The sequence below is a fragment of the Salvelinus namaycush genome, chromosome 7, assembly GCF_016432855.1.
Source record: "Salvelinus namaycush isolate Seneca chromosome 7, SaNama_1.0, whole genome shotgun sequence".
Taxonomy (NCBI): Eukaryota; Metazoa; Chordata; class Actinopteri; order Salmoniformes; family Salmonidae; genus Salvelinus; species Salvelinus namaycush.
Genome location: NC_052313.1, coordinates 58864217 through 58881961, shown reverse-complemented (window position 1 = coordinate 58881961; position 17745 = coordinate 58864217). Strand labels below are relative to the sequence as shown.

Here is a 17745-nt window from a genome sequence, read left to right as displayed (position 1 = left end):
AGTACACACATCTAATACAGCACTACCTTTTAGCAACCTGCAGTGCACACTGTGAAGGAACTAACCAACTGCATAAATACAGTGCCTTTGGAGAGTATTCAGACCCCTTGACTTTCCACATGTTGTTACCTTACAGCCTTATTCTAAAATGGATTAAATGGAGAGAAAAAAATGCTCAGCAATCTACACACAATTCCCCATAATGACAAAGTGAAAAAAAATATATATATCTTTTACAAAAAAATAAATACCTTATTTACATAAGTATTCAGACCCTTTGCTATGAGACTCGAAATTGAGCTCAGGTGCATCCTGTTTCCATTGATCATCCTTGAGATGTTTCTACAACTTGATTGGAGTCCGCCTGTGGTAAATTCAATTGATTTGACATGATTTGGAAAGGCACACACCTGTCTGAATAAGGTCCCACAGTTGACAGTGCATGTTAAAGCAAAATCCAAGCCATGAGGTCAAAGGAATTGTCCGTAGAGCTCTGAGACAGTATTGTGTCGAGGCACAGATCTGTGGAAGGGTACCAAAACATTTCTGAAGCATTGAAGGTCCCCAAGAACACAGTGGCCTCCATCATTTTTAAATGGAAGAAGTTTGGAACCACCAAGACTCTTCCAAGAGCTGGCCGCCCGGCCAAACTGAGCAATCGGGGGAGAAGGGCCTTGGTCCTACAGTACGGCGTACTGAGCAGTCCTGGCGTTTGGTCCTGGCTGCCTATATTTTTCCTCCACATAATAAACTGTACAAACATGGCACTTTTGAGGCTTACTTTTACAATTAGGCTTACTTAGTCACTACAACAAACTTCATATCATGGACATAAAATGCCATTAGGCCTAATGAAGAGACCGTATATGTAAGTTACTTGGTTGGTGTCTTGTGAATCAACCTGTATGTGCATTATTCTCCCAGGTAAAGCAGTATTTTCTGCCAAAACCGGAAGTGTCATTCAAAAGCATTATAAAGCATATAAATGTCTGGATTTGATTAGAGCTTTGATCAGCATGAAAATTCAAACCTGATGCTCCCTGAGCCTGATGAGACATAAATTAAATACATTTAATGAGCCCTACATTAACCACATTTAATGAGCCCTACATTAACCACATTTAATGAGCCCTACATTAACCACATTTAATGAGCCCTACATTAACCACATTTAATGAGCCCTACATTAACCACATTTAATGAGCCCAAGCCCAAAAAAGCCCAAATGATTGTGCAGTTATCCAATAGGTCCACTAGGTCCTCACCTACAATGACTGTAAAACATTGTTGCATTTAAACTTTATATTACTGGTTAGTGGGATGAATGTGATAAAATATATTGGCAATGGGAAGTAATAGCTGGTTTGTTCAATTCATTTTGGAAATGAAATGGTTGTGCTTTTTGTATTGTTATGACTTCATGGGGTCTACTGGAGTGAATAGGCTGCTTATTCTGTAACATTATTTGATGCTGTGTGTGACTGCTGTCTTCTATGACCAAATCTGTCTCTCCTTCAGCGCCACGGAGTGCACAGGTATTACACTCGCTGTCCTTTCAACACCAGGAGACTTTCACCTTTGACGTGACACTGTCGTTGTCTCTATTGATGATAGTGTAATAGTGGTACTGGCTACCATCAGCTGTGTAAACAGTGCATTATGTTATGCTGTGTGTCATGGTGTGTCCATCCGGTTCTGTCTGTGTGTGTGTGGCAGCCCGAAGCGCAGCCAGGCCTGTTTGATTAATTCATAATGTCATCAAAAATCACTGCTCCTCCTTCACTAGAACTAGAATGGCCCGACAACAGAATTTATAAAGTCGGACGCGTTAAGTGATGCTATGTTTTCTGTTATATTGGAAGATTTTTGGTTCCTCTGAAGGCCTAGGTCCTATAGTCACAGTTCGCCACTGGATCTAAGTGAAGGCTGAAATTAAACCTGTCCAGAGGCAGGTTTAACTTGAGATTAATGGGTGTTGACCCCAGGTTGACCTTGGCAATGAGAGAAAATGGATTACCTGGAATATTTCAATGATCTCAGAACAATTAGTGTTTTAAGAAGTCTTTCATCCTGTGTTTAATATTTCTTTATCTTTTAGTTTATCGTGTTTAGAATGGTATCATGTTAGGGGTAAAGACAATGGGATGATTCTGGAAGGTGTTCCGGAAATACAATTTTCAGAAAGTGTCACTTTTTGCCAATACTCACCTTCCTTAAAAGTAAAAAATGTCCTTCACATATTCAGTCAGTTTATGTACTGTTTATTATTTCTCCAGTGGATGTAAATTCTGGTGTTATACGTAGAGGAGTAGGCAATCATTTGGAAAGGTGGAATTATTTAATATTATGTTAATAATACTAATAATAACAATTTAATACCATCAAAAGGAACAATGTATTTATACCTCTAGATTTGATATTTTATTATGAATTCATTTTTCTAGCCATTTACCAAACTTAATACTGTGTTGATAATTCATTTGAAATATTGATCATGCTTTTAATATATATATATATATATATATATATATATATATATATATATATATATATATATATATATATTATGTTATCTTATAAGGAGGGATTGAATTTGGACTTTTGACACGTCATTAAAAGTTAGAAACAGGAATGTATATTTAGGCTTGAACTAACTGGATGCCTCCCACAATGTAGACAATAGCTGTTGCAAACAAACCATATGATTAAAGATGTTGTTTGAACTTAAAAATGTTGTCGTTGTCTCAGCTCACACTTCCCTTCACAGAATGAACCCATTTTGAGCTTCATGCTGTAATGGGAAGTTTTATGTTTGTGCTTTTCTGATAACTAATTTCTGTGTTCTATTCATGTGGTGTTCTATAAACCAATTTCTGTGTTCATGCAAGTGGCTGACTCTACAAATCCTCACTTTGAGAACAGATGAAAGATATCTTAGTTTCAAGGTCTCAGCATAGAGAGGAGAAACCTCGTGAGGTATTGGTCTGTCACATGTTATGAAACAATATTGGTCGGTCACATGAATGAAACAAAACGGTAATGATTAATTCATTATGCTAAATCATGCAAATATAACTTGTCTGTGTATAATCGTATACAAGACAACTGCTGGGTCTGCCAAGAGAGAGCTCCTGATTGACATGTGTACTATGGTGCATTGGGCTGGGTCTGCCAAGAGAGAGCTCATGATTGACATGTGTACTATGGTGCATTGGGCTGGGACTGCCCCAGCAGAGCTCCTGATTGGCATGTGTACTATGGTGCATTGGGTTGGGACTGCCCCAGCAGAGCTCCTGATTGACATGTGTACTATGGTGCATTGAGCTGGGACTGCCCCAGCAGAGCTCCTGATTGACATGTGTACTATGGTGCATTGAGCTGGGACTGCCCCAGCAGAGCTCCTGATTGACATGTGTACTATGGTGCATTGAGTTGGTTGGAACCTCTCCAGCGCGCTGACAATAAACAATGATTCATTTAAGATTGACTTCGAGTTTTCCTACGTAAGAATTTTTCCACAACAATGTTTTATTTGAGATTATAACACAAGAGCTTTGTGTGTGCAATAGTTTGAAGATAAATAAATGTATAAATTAATACAATTTCACAATCTTGATTACAGTGATATCACATCTGTTCCTGCAACGCCTTCTACTATTCATCCTGTGTCTCCTTGACCTGCCGCCACTCCCCCAGTATTCTCTCCCTCTCCCTCTCCCTCTCCCTCTCCCTCTCCCTCTCCCTCTCCCTCTCCCTCTCCCCCCGGAGACAGGTGTGCTGGAGTCAGAGCAGATCCCCACCAACTGCAACATGTTCCATTATCAAGACCTCTACAAATACTCAGCCCTGCCACTTCCACGTGGCCAGATTGTAATCTCTGCTCAGTCAGTCTATGCTTCTAGCCGTGTGTTACTGTTAGATCCTGTTGTGCCTGTTTCCTTGCCTGACGCTGTTTTCCTCTCCGCTACAGTTCTGCCCGCTCTGACTCTGGTCCATGTCTCCAGTTCCACGTCTCGTCATCCTGCTACTCTGTCCTGGATCCCCCACTCTACTACTCCATTGGATTACCCTCCGGACCTGCTTACCCTGTCCCAACCCCTCTCGCTCCAGCCTCAGCCTCCGCACCTCGTTCCCTGCAACCCACCCGAGCTTCCCCTGGCCTGCACTCCATCTTCCTCCTGTGTTTCAATAAATACCTTGGTTACTTCATCCCAGTTTCCTCGTCTTAGCCTGCTCTTGGGTTCCCCTGTTCCACTCCGCGTAACAACGGAGGTTGATTAAAAAAGTACACTTAAATTACAATGTGTAATTCTAATTTCATTCTAATTGTCATACTGTCGTAAACACCAAATATTAATCAACTAAATAAAGTGTATATAGTGCATAACACAGCCCCAAATTCAATGTGAAATAAAATAAAAAATAAAAATTCACTGTAATATACAGTAAACTAGTGTTTTCCAATGTTGTAGCTGGCATAATATGGGCATGATATGCGTTGCAATGTTGATGACAATGGAGTAGAGATCTATTAGTGGCAGACATCTCTAAAAAAGTCTACCAGACATTTACAGCAATATTTTTTTTTAACATAGTGGTCATCAATGTTTACTGTAATATAACTACTTTTTTAAAAATGACAACGGTAAAGAATGTGGAGATAGACCATTTAACACTATGTATCATCTCGCATTAATAAAATACAAAAAAAACACAGTAGGTTGTGGTAGATACATATGATGAATGATAAGAGGTGTGATAAGTGTGCAGAAGGGGCATGAGACAAATAATTGTGTAGTTCAGTAGTATCGGAGGAAGAAGTGCTATGTTTTAATTGTACGGGTGCCCATGGTGCTGGGGATCAGAAGTGTCCGGTGGGAGAGAGGCAGGTTGAGGTTAATTGTGTTAGAGTAGTGCAGGGGGGTGTGGTCAGAGTAGTGCAGGGGGGTGTGGTCAGAGTAGTGCAGGGGGTGGGGTCAGAGTAGTTCAAGGGGGTGTGGTTAGAGTAGTGCAGGGGGTGAGGTCAAAGTAGTGCAGGGGGTGTGGTCAGAGTAGTGCAGGGGGTGGGGTCAGAGTAGTGCAGGGGGTGTGGTATGCTGAAGCAGTGAAGAAAGTAGAGGAGGATGGGTCAAGGGGGAGGGATCCTGAGAGGATCTGTGTGAGATCTGTGCCAGCGAGGCCAACAAGTCATATGCTTCAGTAAGGTTGGCTTCTTAGCGTTCATAGCAATGGTTATCAACTGTACTGCAGAGATGGAACGTAAATCACAGAATATAGATGTTGTGATGGCAGCCGCAGAGAAGTATTTGGGTATATGAGATCTGATTTCATTTAATTCCAGAAGAGTTACAGGGTGTGTTGAGGGGTGGTGTCCCGCCCTCCGAGGCCATTGGCATGGTGCAGGAGCAGATAGGATCATAGTAGTGGAATGGGGTTTTTAATGAGTGTAGGGTCTTTTTGGGGGGTATATATATTTTTGGAGGGCATAGAACATTAATTGTTATGCTTTTTCCATTTTGTAAGACAAAGTATAATGGGTTTATATTATAGTCCAGTTGGGGGCGGTAAAGCAACATTTTCGATGCCAACCACCGTTAAATTCCAGAGGAGGAGAAGAAGAAGAAGTTCCGAGTAGGCGTGGACCATTCTTCAGAATAACGAAAGCGTTAGAACTGTGCTGTCTAGACGATAACCTTTGTATTTATTACTACAGGTATGTCTTTGCACGTTTACACTTTCTAATATCGAAAGAACATGTCATAACATGCTACGTAACAAATCCGTAACAAAGGTTGTTATGTGTTGTTTTTGTGTCAAACCGAGTGAGAGAAGAACGCGAACATATATTTTACATGTCACATAGCTAGAGATTTTGGGTTTGTCTTTTTGAATGTACTGTACGTTATTTCAAGGTAATTTAATAAAGAATCAATTTAATTGAGATGTTATTGTTTTTTGTTAAAAAAATAAGTCTCACGAGCACGTAAAATGGCGGCGCCAACTCTGTCTGTTTCATGATATGACACAGTAAAAACACCACATCAATCAAATTGTAGTCAGTCAAGAAAAACACCTGTGAAAATGTGTATCTTAGACGAAAATCAGTGTTTTTCTCATAAAGAAATGCCATTTACAAAACTTTGTAATGATGATTGAGGAAAAATGTAGCATGTTCTGTCTCCATTATTTTGTAAAGGATTGATAATCTGAAATCAGAATAGAAATACCTTTTATCAGTAGTGGTACATGGGTAAAATCACTGAGGAAGCTCAAAACATATTATAACCTATGTGTTGTGATAATTGCATTGTTTGCGCTCTAACCTGTTAGTTCATATGCCTTGCCACTGTGATATATAGGCCTCAGGCCTAGACAATAAGACGCAGTGGCAGAATAAATTCAACCATACATTTTTCATTACAAAACCGGAGAGCAACATCTGTCTGGTGAAGTCTACAAAACATATTGCATGTAACAAACAATTATATCACCTACAGCATGGTCAAGCAAGGTAAGTATTCAGACGCTTAACTCTACTTTGTTGAAGCAGCTTTGGCAGGAATTTACATCCTCAAGTCTTCTTGGTTATGACTCTACAAGCTTGGCACACCTGTATTTGGGAAGTTTCTCCCATTTGTTCTCTGCAGATCCTCTCAAGCATTGTCAGGTTGGATGGATAGCGTGGCTGCACAGCTATTTTCAGGTCTCTCCAGAGATGTTCGATCGGGTTCACATCTGGGCTCTGCTTTGGCCACTCAAGGACATTGAGACTTGTCCCGAAGCCACTCCTGCGTTGTGTTGGCTGTCTGCTTAGGTTCGTTGTCCTGTTGGAATGTGAACCATCTCCCTAATCTGAGGTCCAGAGCGCTCTGGAACAGGTTTTCATTAAGGATCTCTCTGTACTTTGCATCGTTAATCTTTTCCTCGATCCTGACTAGTCTCCCAGTCCCTGCTGCTGAAAAATATGCCCACAGCATGATGCTGCCACCACCATGCTTCACCGTAGGGATGGTGCCAGGTGTCCTCCAGATGTGACGCCAGAACTGCTTCAATGCGCCTTGGCATAGATTCTACAAGTGTCTGGAACTTCTTGTGTGGAAGCTCTTCATGCTTTCAATATACTTTGTATCCCTCATTTATTCAAAGTGTTTCCATTATTACATATAAAATGGACAGAGTTATGGCTCGAGTTGCAAAACAAATTGGAATATAAAGTTGCGGATAAAGTTCGAAATGACACAATTTCATGCGTACAACATCTAAAGACCTGTATCACTATACTTAGAGCTTTGCACTTTCTAAAAGGACAAATCTGGGTGTTTTTGTGCAGCCTTTGTTGATGTTTTTTCGTGGCCCCCAGACTGTCATCCCTACTGCCTCTGATCTGGCAGACTCACTAAACACCCTAAACACTCACTAAACACAAATGCATTCTTAAATGGTGCCTGGGTGTTGGAGTGTGCCCCCGGCTATCTGTAAATACAATTTAAAAAACTGGAAAATCATGCCATCAGTATTACTGCATTGTTCGGAACTAGAAGCACAAGCATTTTGCTACACTCGCATTAACATCTGCTAACCATGTGTATGTGACAAATAAAATGTGATTTGATCTGGTTTGCTTAAAGTTGCGCTATGCAGAAATCCCTCCATTTCCTGGTTGCAAAAATGTGACTAGTTCACCTAATTTCAGATTGTGGCAAAACAAGCAGTCATTGTGTAGAGAATCATTGTACCATCTAAACTGCTGTGAAATATATTTTCCATAACCAAAAATAATGTATATTCAGTTGTTTGACGCTTTTGTACAGTACAAGACCGAAAGTAAAAGACTAAACTTAAGAATGGAAAGCACAGAAATGGTGCACATTGAACATATCTACCGCATCTTAGACTTGCTTTCAATGAGACTGAAAGAGCTATAACTCACATTTGTGCATTTGGTCGGGTTGCCCAGAAAGTTACATATTGTTGCTTTAATATAAGGAATTTGATGTATAGCATTTACTTTTACTCAAGTATGACAATTGAGTTATTTTTCCACCACTGACGATTTGGTTTTTGAGAGTGAAAATATACAATGAAGACAAGGTTAATAGTACATAGTACTGCCTAAAACAAACTGCAACCTTGTACTAAATGTTTTTTTGAGACACTTATATTAATTTATTAAATCTACGATAAGTTACATTCACTTACGTTGTAATCAAAAGTGTGCACTTTGTCTAATGTATGTCTAATGAATGTTTTGTCAATGTTTAGCTACCTGATCTATTGAAATTAGATAAGATAATAAGAAGTATTAGGTTCTAAATAAACAGAGTAAAAAACTAACAGACAACTAGTCAAAGCTCCTACCAAATGTATTCACTCACTGGGTCAAACAGCTGAATAAAACAGACATGTTTACACAAACTCCTTGCCCATCTAGACAGACAATACATCTCTGTTGCTAGGCAGGAACTTACAGTTGAAGTCGGAAGTTTACATACACTTAGGTTGGAGTCATTAAAACTTGTTTTTCAACCACTCCACAAATTTCTTGTTAACAAACTATAGTTTTGGCAAGTCGGTTAGGACATTTACTTTGTGCATGACACAAGTAATTTTTCCAACAATTGTTTACAGACAGATAATTTCACTTATAATTCACTGTATCACAATTCCAGTGGGTCAGAAGTTTACATACACTAAGTTGACTGTGCCTTTAAACAGCTTGAAAATTCCAGAAAATAGTGTCATGGCTTTAGAAGCTTCTGATAGGCTAATTGACATAATTTGAGTCAATTGGAGGTGTACCTGTGGATGTATTTCAAGGCCTACCTTCAAACTCAGTGCCTCTTTGCTTGACATCATGGGAAAATCAAAAGAAATCAGCCAAGAACTCATGAAAAAATTGTAGACCTCCACAAGTCTGGTTCATCCTTGGGAGCAATTTCCAAACACCTGAAGGTACCACGTTCATCTGTACAAACAATAGTACGCAAGTATAAACACCATGGGACCACGCAGCCGTCATACCGCTCAGGAAGGTGACGCGTTCTGTCTCCTAGAGATGAACGTACTTTGGTGCGAAAAGTGCAAATCAATCCCCGAACAACAGCAAAGGACCTTGTGAAGACGCTGGAGGAAACAGGTACAAAAGTATCTATATCCACAGTAAAACGAGTCCTATGCCGACATAACCTGAAAGGCAGCTCAGCAAGGAAGAAGCCACTGCTCCAAAACCATCATAAAAAAGCCAGACTACAGTTTGCAACTGCACATGGGGACAAAGATTGTACTTTTTGGAGGAATGTCCTCTGGTCTGATGAATCAAAAATATAACTATTTAACCATAATGACCATCGTTATGTTTGGAGGAAAAAGGGGGAGGCTTGCAAGCCGAAGAACACCATCCCAACCGTGAAGCACGGGGGTGGCAGCATCATGTTGTGGGGGTGCTTTGCTGCAGGAGGGGCTGGTGCACTTCACAAAATAGATGGCATCATGAGGGAGGAAAATTATGTGGATATATTGAAGCAACATCTCAAGACATCAGTCAGGAAGTTAAAGCTTGGTCGCAAATGGGTCTTCCAAATGGACAATGACCCCAACCATACTTCCAAAGTTGTGGCAAAATGGCTTAAGGACAACAAGTCAAGGTATTGGAGGGGCCATCACAAATCCCTGACCTCAATCCAATAGGACATTTGTGGGCAGAACTGAAAAAGTGTGTGCAAGTAGGGAGGCCTACAAACCTGACTCAGTTACACCAGCTCTGTCAGGAGGAATGGGCCAAAATTCACCCAACTTATTGTGGGAAGCTTGTGGAAGGCTACCCGAAATGTTTGACCCAAGTTAAACAATTTAAAGGCAATGCTACCAAATACTAATTGAGTGTATGTAAACTTCTGACCCACTGGGAATGTGATGAAAGAAATAAAAGCTTAAATAAATCATTCTATATACTATTATTCTGACATTTCACATTCTTAAAATAAAGTGGTGATCCTAACTGACCTATGACAGGGAATTTTTACTAGGGTTAAATGTCAGGAATTGTGAAAAACTGAGTTTAAATGTATTTGGCTAAGGTGTATGTAAACTTCCGACTTCAACTGTAAGTGGTTCCTCTCATTTGTGTAGTCATGGCCCTCCCTCCTATGTGTGTATGTCATAGGAGTGTTCCTTCATCTGACCTGACCTTGGCCCACATTCCTCACTCCTCCCTAATCCACTGCTATACAACCTTATCAGTGACTGAAACCAGACCGTTGCCCTTCTCCTCTCCATAGGATACATGAGATTTAACCATAACATGTTCTGACAGAATGTAAACTATCTGCACTCCCTTTTCTCCCTCAGTACATTTGTGTATACCCAGTTATAATATGTTAATATGAATGAGGATATTTCAAGTTAGAACCCAAGAGAATAAATATAATATATTTTTAGAGAATAAAGAAAGTCCCAGAACTGTCAAGTCAATAACTTTTTGTGTCTGTTTCTCTTTATTACTACAGGCTGACTCAGATTGAGTCTGAGGCCGGTAACATCAACAGTGAGGACAAACCCAGCCTGCCTCTCTCCTTCCACACTGACTCCAAACCTACAGTCACTGGGTCCTGATTGTGACAGTGGGGCCCAGTTTGCACTGCAGGATCCAGAGATGGCATCAGTGAACCTGGAAGACTGCAGTCAAACACTAGAGCTGGATGTCAACATTAAAGATGAAGAAGAGGAGGAGAAGATTGGGAAATCTGTTAGTCATGGTAAGAGCAGGTTCTGTCTGTAAGTTATCTTCAGAAGTTAGACCTCCACAAGTTATGACCCAGTCTGTTGCTAGGTTGAATTCTGTATTCAACATCACACATCCCAGAACAACTGGTCTATCTGGAGTGATCATGGAGTAGACTAAAGAAGTGAATTCCACAAACTGACAGTGTTTTGAAGTTGTATGAAATGAGTCTGTGTAGTTACTGGGCTTGGGTGGTATACTGTATACCAGGGTATTTTCCAGGGAAAATTCCAAGCTGTTTAAAGGCACAGTCAACTTAGTGTATGTAAACTTCTGACCCACTGGAATTGTGACACAGTGAATTATAAGTGAAATAATCTGTCTGTCAACAATTGTTGGAAAATTACTTGTGTCATGCACAAAGTAGATGTCCTAACCGACTTTCCAAAACTATGGTTTGTTTACAAGAAATTTGTGGAGTGGTTGAAAAACGAGTTTTAATGCCTCCAACCTAAGTGTATGTAAACTTCCGACTTCAACTGTACACTGAGAGTTCAAAACATTTTAATATTGAGTTGCACCCCCCCACAGAACATGGAGCATGGACTCCAGGGCTGATCCCATTTAGTCGATTGTTTGGTCTATAGGCTGTTGGTCCACGAAGATTTCCTTAGTCGAGCAGTAGCAAATATCAACAACAAAAATCATGGTGTACAAGACATCTGTTTGATTCACTTCTGTCTGAGTGGACTAATCCATTGTGGAGGCTGTGGGGATGGCACAGTCCATCACTCTAAGTCATGTGCTACTGAATTGTATTTGGTTATATTATGTAAGAACAATGGTGCAACACTAAGTAAAAAAAGTTTTATTTTATAACAAATGCGCTTTCTCCAGTGTTGGATAGTGTCCGCGGTTCTGAAACACATCAATGTGCTGTTGAATTGGCACCTTTTCCTAGACCATGTTTCTATGTGCGTAATAGCAAAGTTAACCAGCATATTGGTGTTGAGAACAATGTGGCGCAGGCAGCAACAGAAATAGGAGACGAAAACAGCCCTTGCCTTATTGTGTAAGAAAAGTGAGGAGAGGTAACCTTAACTTAGTCAGGTCTATAATCAATATCCTTACTGTTAAATGTGCCTGGCTTTATAAATCATCCATATACAGCTCTGGAAAAAATTAAGAGACGACTGCAAAATCATTAGGTTTTCTGGTTTTACTATTTATAGGTAAGTGTTTGGGTAAAATTACATTTTTGTTTTACTCTATAAACTACTGACAACATTTCTCCCAAATTCCAAGTAAAAATATTGTCATTTAGAGCATTTATTTGCAGAAAATGACAACTAGTCAAAAAATGCAAAGAAAATATAGTTCATATTCATTTTTAAACAAAACAATACTAATGTTTTAACTTAGGAAGAGTTCAGAAATCAATATTTGGTGGAAAACCCTGATTTTCAATCACAGCTTTCATGCGTCTTGGCATGCCCTCCACCAGTCTTTCACATTGATGTTGGGTGACTTTATGCCACTCCTGGCGCAAAAATTCAAGCAGCTCAGCTTTGTTTGATGGCTTGGGACCATCCATCTTCCTCTTGATCACATTCCAGAGGTTTTCAACAGGGTTCAGGTCTGGAGATTGGGCTGGCCATGACAGGGTCTTGATCTGGTGGTCCTCTATCCACACCTTGATTGACCTGGCTGTGTGGCATGGAGCATTGTCCTGCTGGAAAAATCAGCTCCAAATTTCACCGTGGGTGCGAGACCTGGAGAGGCCTACAAGACATAGTGTCTCACACCCAATGTGAAATTTGGTGGAGGATCGGTGATGATCTGGGGATGCTTCAGCTAAGCTGGAATCGGGCAGATTTGTCTTTGTGAAGGACGCATGAATCAAGCAACGTACAAGGTTGTCCTGGAAGAAAACTTCTTCCTTCTGCTCTGACAATGTTCCCCAACTCTGAGGATTGGTTTTTCCAGGAGGAAAAAGCAGAAAAATATTTTTATTTGGAATTTCGGAGAAATGTTGTCAGTAGTATATAGACAAAACAAAATTTTTAATTTTACCAAAACACATACCTATAAATAGTAAAACCAGTGAAACTGATAATTTTGCAGTGGTCTCGTAATTTTTTCCAGAGCCGTATATCAACAGAAATAATACAGATCCTGCTTGTGTTGCCTGTTTGAGTGTTTGTTTAATAGCCTACTGATTCCATGAGCACCGAGCCTCACGCAACCACATGTTAGATAAACAATTTCACTAATTCGTCTGTTTGTAGTCTTTGCTATGCTGCAATAAAGGCTTTACTTTCTCTCTCTGTTAAACAGCCTCCCTGGGTTTATTTATGATTCATTTAGTGTCAGAATAATAATAATACCCCTCCCTTTTCTTGATATTTCTTGATTATTATTACTATTATTATGATCATCATTATGATAATAGGTACTGGCGTTATCATTAGTAGGCTTAGTATAATAGTCTTGTATAACCACCATCCAGCTGTAGGCCTAAGAGTGCATCCTGTTTAGTCTTAATACCGTAACTTACTTAGGCCTGTATTTCAATACCTATATAGGCTACTGTATCAATCAGTCATTAATTCGTTCAAGTCATTACACAGCAGACCAGTCATTCATGATTTTAAATGCATTCAAGCATTTTAGTTTTAAAATAAAAAAGCAACACTTGAATAATTAGCGTAAACAATAAATCAACCGTTCCATTTCAGAAATTGCTTTCACAAATGTGACTGTTTTTAGTCTTTGCTGTAATAAAGGCATAACATTTTATTTTTTTTACAACAGGCTCACCGGTCCGCTTATAATTTATTTAGTGTTGTTTACATTGTTGCAAACGGTCAGAAAAAGGATATTGTAATCTAACAGCACCTGTTTGGCCCACAGCGTTTACTCCTTACCTCATTTGTCTTGATCTCCAGTATTTTCCATAACTAGTCACATGACTTCCATACATCTGACTTCCCCTTTACCTCCTGAGCAACCAGTAAACATTCTCCTGTTTTGAGTTTGTCACGTCCTCCTCATCAATTTTGCTGTTATGATGTTCTGAGTTTGTTTATGTGATTATGATATGCTATAGGTTATGCCCTATTGGTCATGTGCATGCGATGCATACATATCTCTCATAAATAGAGCAAGGATTGAGGGAATAGGGAATGTTTTTCCTAAACAAATGAGGGATTTCGGTAACTGAAATTCTGTCAAAAATGGGTGTAATTATGTTGCATCTTCAGCAACACGGACAGCGCGATAAACACTGTTGATGTTCTGTGGTGGTCGGTACAGCAGGGAGGAGAGTGAGACAATGGGTGCTAGTCACAATCACTCACTGTTTATAAAAAATAAATAAAAAGTCTGAGCCCAGCCCGGCATAATCAAATCACTTGCAGTCGGACTCCCTCTAGTCATTTGTGTGTCTTAAATATTTCATCAAACAGTGCGCTTAAACCATCAGACAAGCTCAGTGCATATGGTTCATTTGATTAAAACACAAAAGATGTGTCTATACAGTGCATTCGGAAAGTATTCAGACCCCTTGACCCCTTGACACATTTTGTTACATTACAGCCTTATTCTAAAATTGATTAAATAAATAAAAAGCCTCATCAATCTACACACAATAACTCACAAGGACAAAGCAAAAACAGGTGAAGACATTTATGCTAATTTAAAAAGAGAAATACCTTATTTACATAAGTATTCAGACCCTTTGCTATGAGACTCAATTGAGCTCAGATACATTGTTTCCATTGATCATTCTTGAGATGTTTCTACAACTTGATTGGAGTCCACCTGTGGTAAATTCAATTGAGTGGGCACATGTCTATGCAAGGTCCCACAGTTGACAGTGTATGTCAGAGCAAACACCAAAGCCACTCCTCAGTTAAAGGCGCATGAAATCCGTCTTGGAGTTGGCCGAAAGTCACCTAAAGACTCTCAGACCATGCGAAACAAGATTCTCTGGTCTGATGATACCAAGATTAAAGTCTTTGGCCTGAATGCCAAGCGTCACGTCTGGAGGAAACCTGGCACCATTCTTACGGCGAAGCATGGTGGTGGCAGAATCATACTGTAGGGCTGTTTTTCTGCAGCATGGACTGGGAGACTAGTCAGGAACGATGGAAAGACGAACAGAGTAAAGAACAGAGAACTCCTTAGTGAAAACATGCTCAGGACCTCAGACTGGGGTGAAGGTTCACCTTCCAACAGGACAACGACCCGAAGCATACAGTCAAGACAACACAGGAGTGGCTTCAGGACAAGTCTTTCAATGTCCTTGAGTTGCCCAGACAGAGCACGGATTTGAACCCGATCTAAAATCTTTGGAGAGACCTGAAAATAGCTGTCCAACCTGACAGAGCTTGACCTGCGGAGAAGAATGGGAGAAACTTCCCAAATACAGGTGCTTGTAGCGTCATACCGAAGAAGACTCGAGGCTGTAATAGCTGTCAAAGGTGCTTCAACAAAGTACTGAGTTAAGCGTCTTAATTAGTGATGCACCGATATGACATTTTTGGCCAATACCGTTATTCGATATTTTCCTTGCCCATAAAAAAGATACCGACACACACATGGACGCAGTGGTCTAAAGTTCGAATCCAGGCTGTATCACATCCGGCTGCGCACAACTGGCCTGGTGTTGTCTGGGCAGTCATTGTAAATAAGAATTTGTTCTTAACTGACTTGCCTAGTTAAATAAAGGTTTTACACACACACACACTGACCAAAAAGTTATTTTGTTGGCATTTAAGTATGTCCCCATTACTAGTAAAACATAATCAAAACCTATTTCTTTCACTTACTTGTTGTGCTGTTTCGTTGTTCAGTTGTTTCATTCGCAACCAGGATTTCTATGGAACGCCGTTTGGGTTTTTGCGTGTCAAAGAAGATACACATCAAATAACACTATTTGACGTGTCAAATAAGCTTGTTGACCAATCAGGACCTGAATATGACTGCACGTCACAATAATTTTACGCATTCATACATTTTTTACATAGTTATTACACATTGATTACACTATCACTCGTATTTCATATGTCACAACGATTCATTGATACGTATGCTATGATGCTGGTAAAGTTGTCTCGCGCAGGTACAGTGCTGGTCAGGAAAAAAAAGCCAGCTGGCTCATGGATGCAAACCATGTTCTTCCCCAAAAACATAGCAAAATTACATCTGTTTCAGTAGCTAAAGTTAGCTAGCTAACTATATAGCTAGGTGTCATCTAAAATAACCCTAATTTATAAGACTGTTCTTATTTGATCAATGGTGGTCGGACCCATCTGGGTGTAGCTAGCCACAATAAGGATTAGCCACAATAGTGGACTTTGCGGTTAGCCTTCAAAATAAAAGTATGGCATAATTCTACTATGTGTATTAATTTGCATCACTGTCAATGACATACTTTTATTTTGTAGGCAAACCGCAAATTACACTATTGTGCCTAATCCTTATTGTGGCTAGCTTCACAACACATAACTCGCTCCGGTCGAGCCTCACTAGCCAGATGGAGCTTTGGGCAAGCCTTATAACGTTAGCTTTGGGCAACAGGGTTAAGTAGCTGGCTAGCTATTTATTTTCATAAACTGAATTTCAATTTAATAGGCAAACCACAAGTGACATCCTAGCTAATACTTACTCACAAGGATTCCTAAATCATTGCTAAGAATAATGAAAATGACTGCAGTTTCTACTGGTCATTGTTTTCAGGCTGGTTATATTGGTGCTAACTAGGTACCAAGCTAAAGCTAGCTTGCTACCCCAGAAGTTGCGGTCGAACAAATTATGCTTTATTACCAACGTGGCCGGTGTTTGCTTGTTAGCAGATTTTTTTGTACAGCTTTGACAGTGCTACTGTATCTTTTTTGACACGCAAAGACCCAAATGGCGTTCCATAGTATGTATGTCGGGAAGCTAATAGCAGTGACTCTATTACTGTGTAACTCCGGTAGTGCAACATCCTGAAAAATAGCGCATTGGTAATGTGTACCGGTGCTCAACCAGTTGGCGAAAGCCAACATCACCCACGACAGAGAACGATTGATTGTCAAGGGCAATGAATTCCATTATCTTGGCTTTAATGGATTTCGCCTTTGAGTTGTCTCGCTGAAATGTTCTTACTCTTTCAAATGACTGCTCGACTTGTTGACCGCTTGATCCACACAGCAGGTTAGGTTAGGAATGCGATGTCGCACGTGTAGCTTAATTTTACGTGGCGTCATTAGTAGGTATGCACGGTAGCTTTGGCATTGGTTTTTAACATCAGCGTTAAACTAGACATCGGGCCGATACCGATGTTGGCATTTTTAGCTAATATCAACAGATTCCGATATGTTCACCGATATATCGTGTATCCCTAGTCTGAATACTTATGTAAATGTGATGTTTTTTTTTTTCTTAAAAATTTCTTAAAAACTGTTTTTGCTTTGTCATTATGGGGTAATATGTGTAGATTGATGAGAAATAACAAACAATGTAATCCATTTTAGAATAAGGCTGTAACGTAACAAAATGTGGAAAAAGTCTAGGAGTCTGAATAATTTCCGAATGCACTGGAGAAATACATGTTTAAACATTTTTGACCAATCAATTAGTTGAAAGAACAAACTACTCTTGGTTAACCACATATTTTTGTTGTTGTTGGGGACAGCCCTAATGGACTCTACAAGGTGTCGAAAGCGTTGCACAGGGAGGCTGGCCCATGTTGACTCAAATGCTTCCCACAGTTGTGTTAAGTTGGTTGGATGTCCTTTGGGTGGTGGACCATTCTTGATACATAAGTTAAACTGTTCAGCGTCAACCCAGCAGCATTAGAGGTCTTGACACAAATCGGTGCGCCTGGCACCTACTACCATGCTCCATTCAAAGGCACTTAAATCTTTTGTCTTGCCCATTCACCCTCTGAATAGCACACATTCACAATCCATGTCTCAGCTTTATCAAGGCTTAAAAATCCTTATTTAACCTGTCTCCTCCCCTTCATCTACACTGAT

At 40.0% G+C, this 17745-nt stretch overlaps 1 protein-coding gene across 1 annotated transcript in view; it reads right to left on the bottom strand.

The window, feature by feature from the left end:
• The window catches only part of LOC120051534 (nectin-4-like), a 63059-nt gene that overhangs the window by 9910 nt on the left and 35404 nt on the right, over positions 1-17745 (bottom strand). The gene's annotated exons all lie outside the window — the stretch shown is intronic.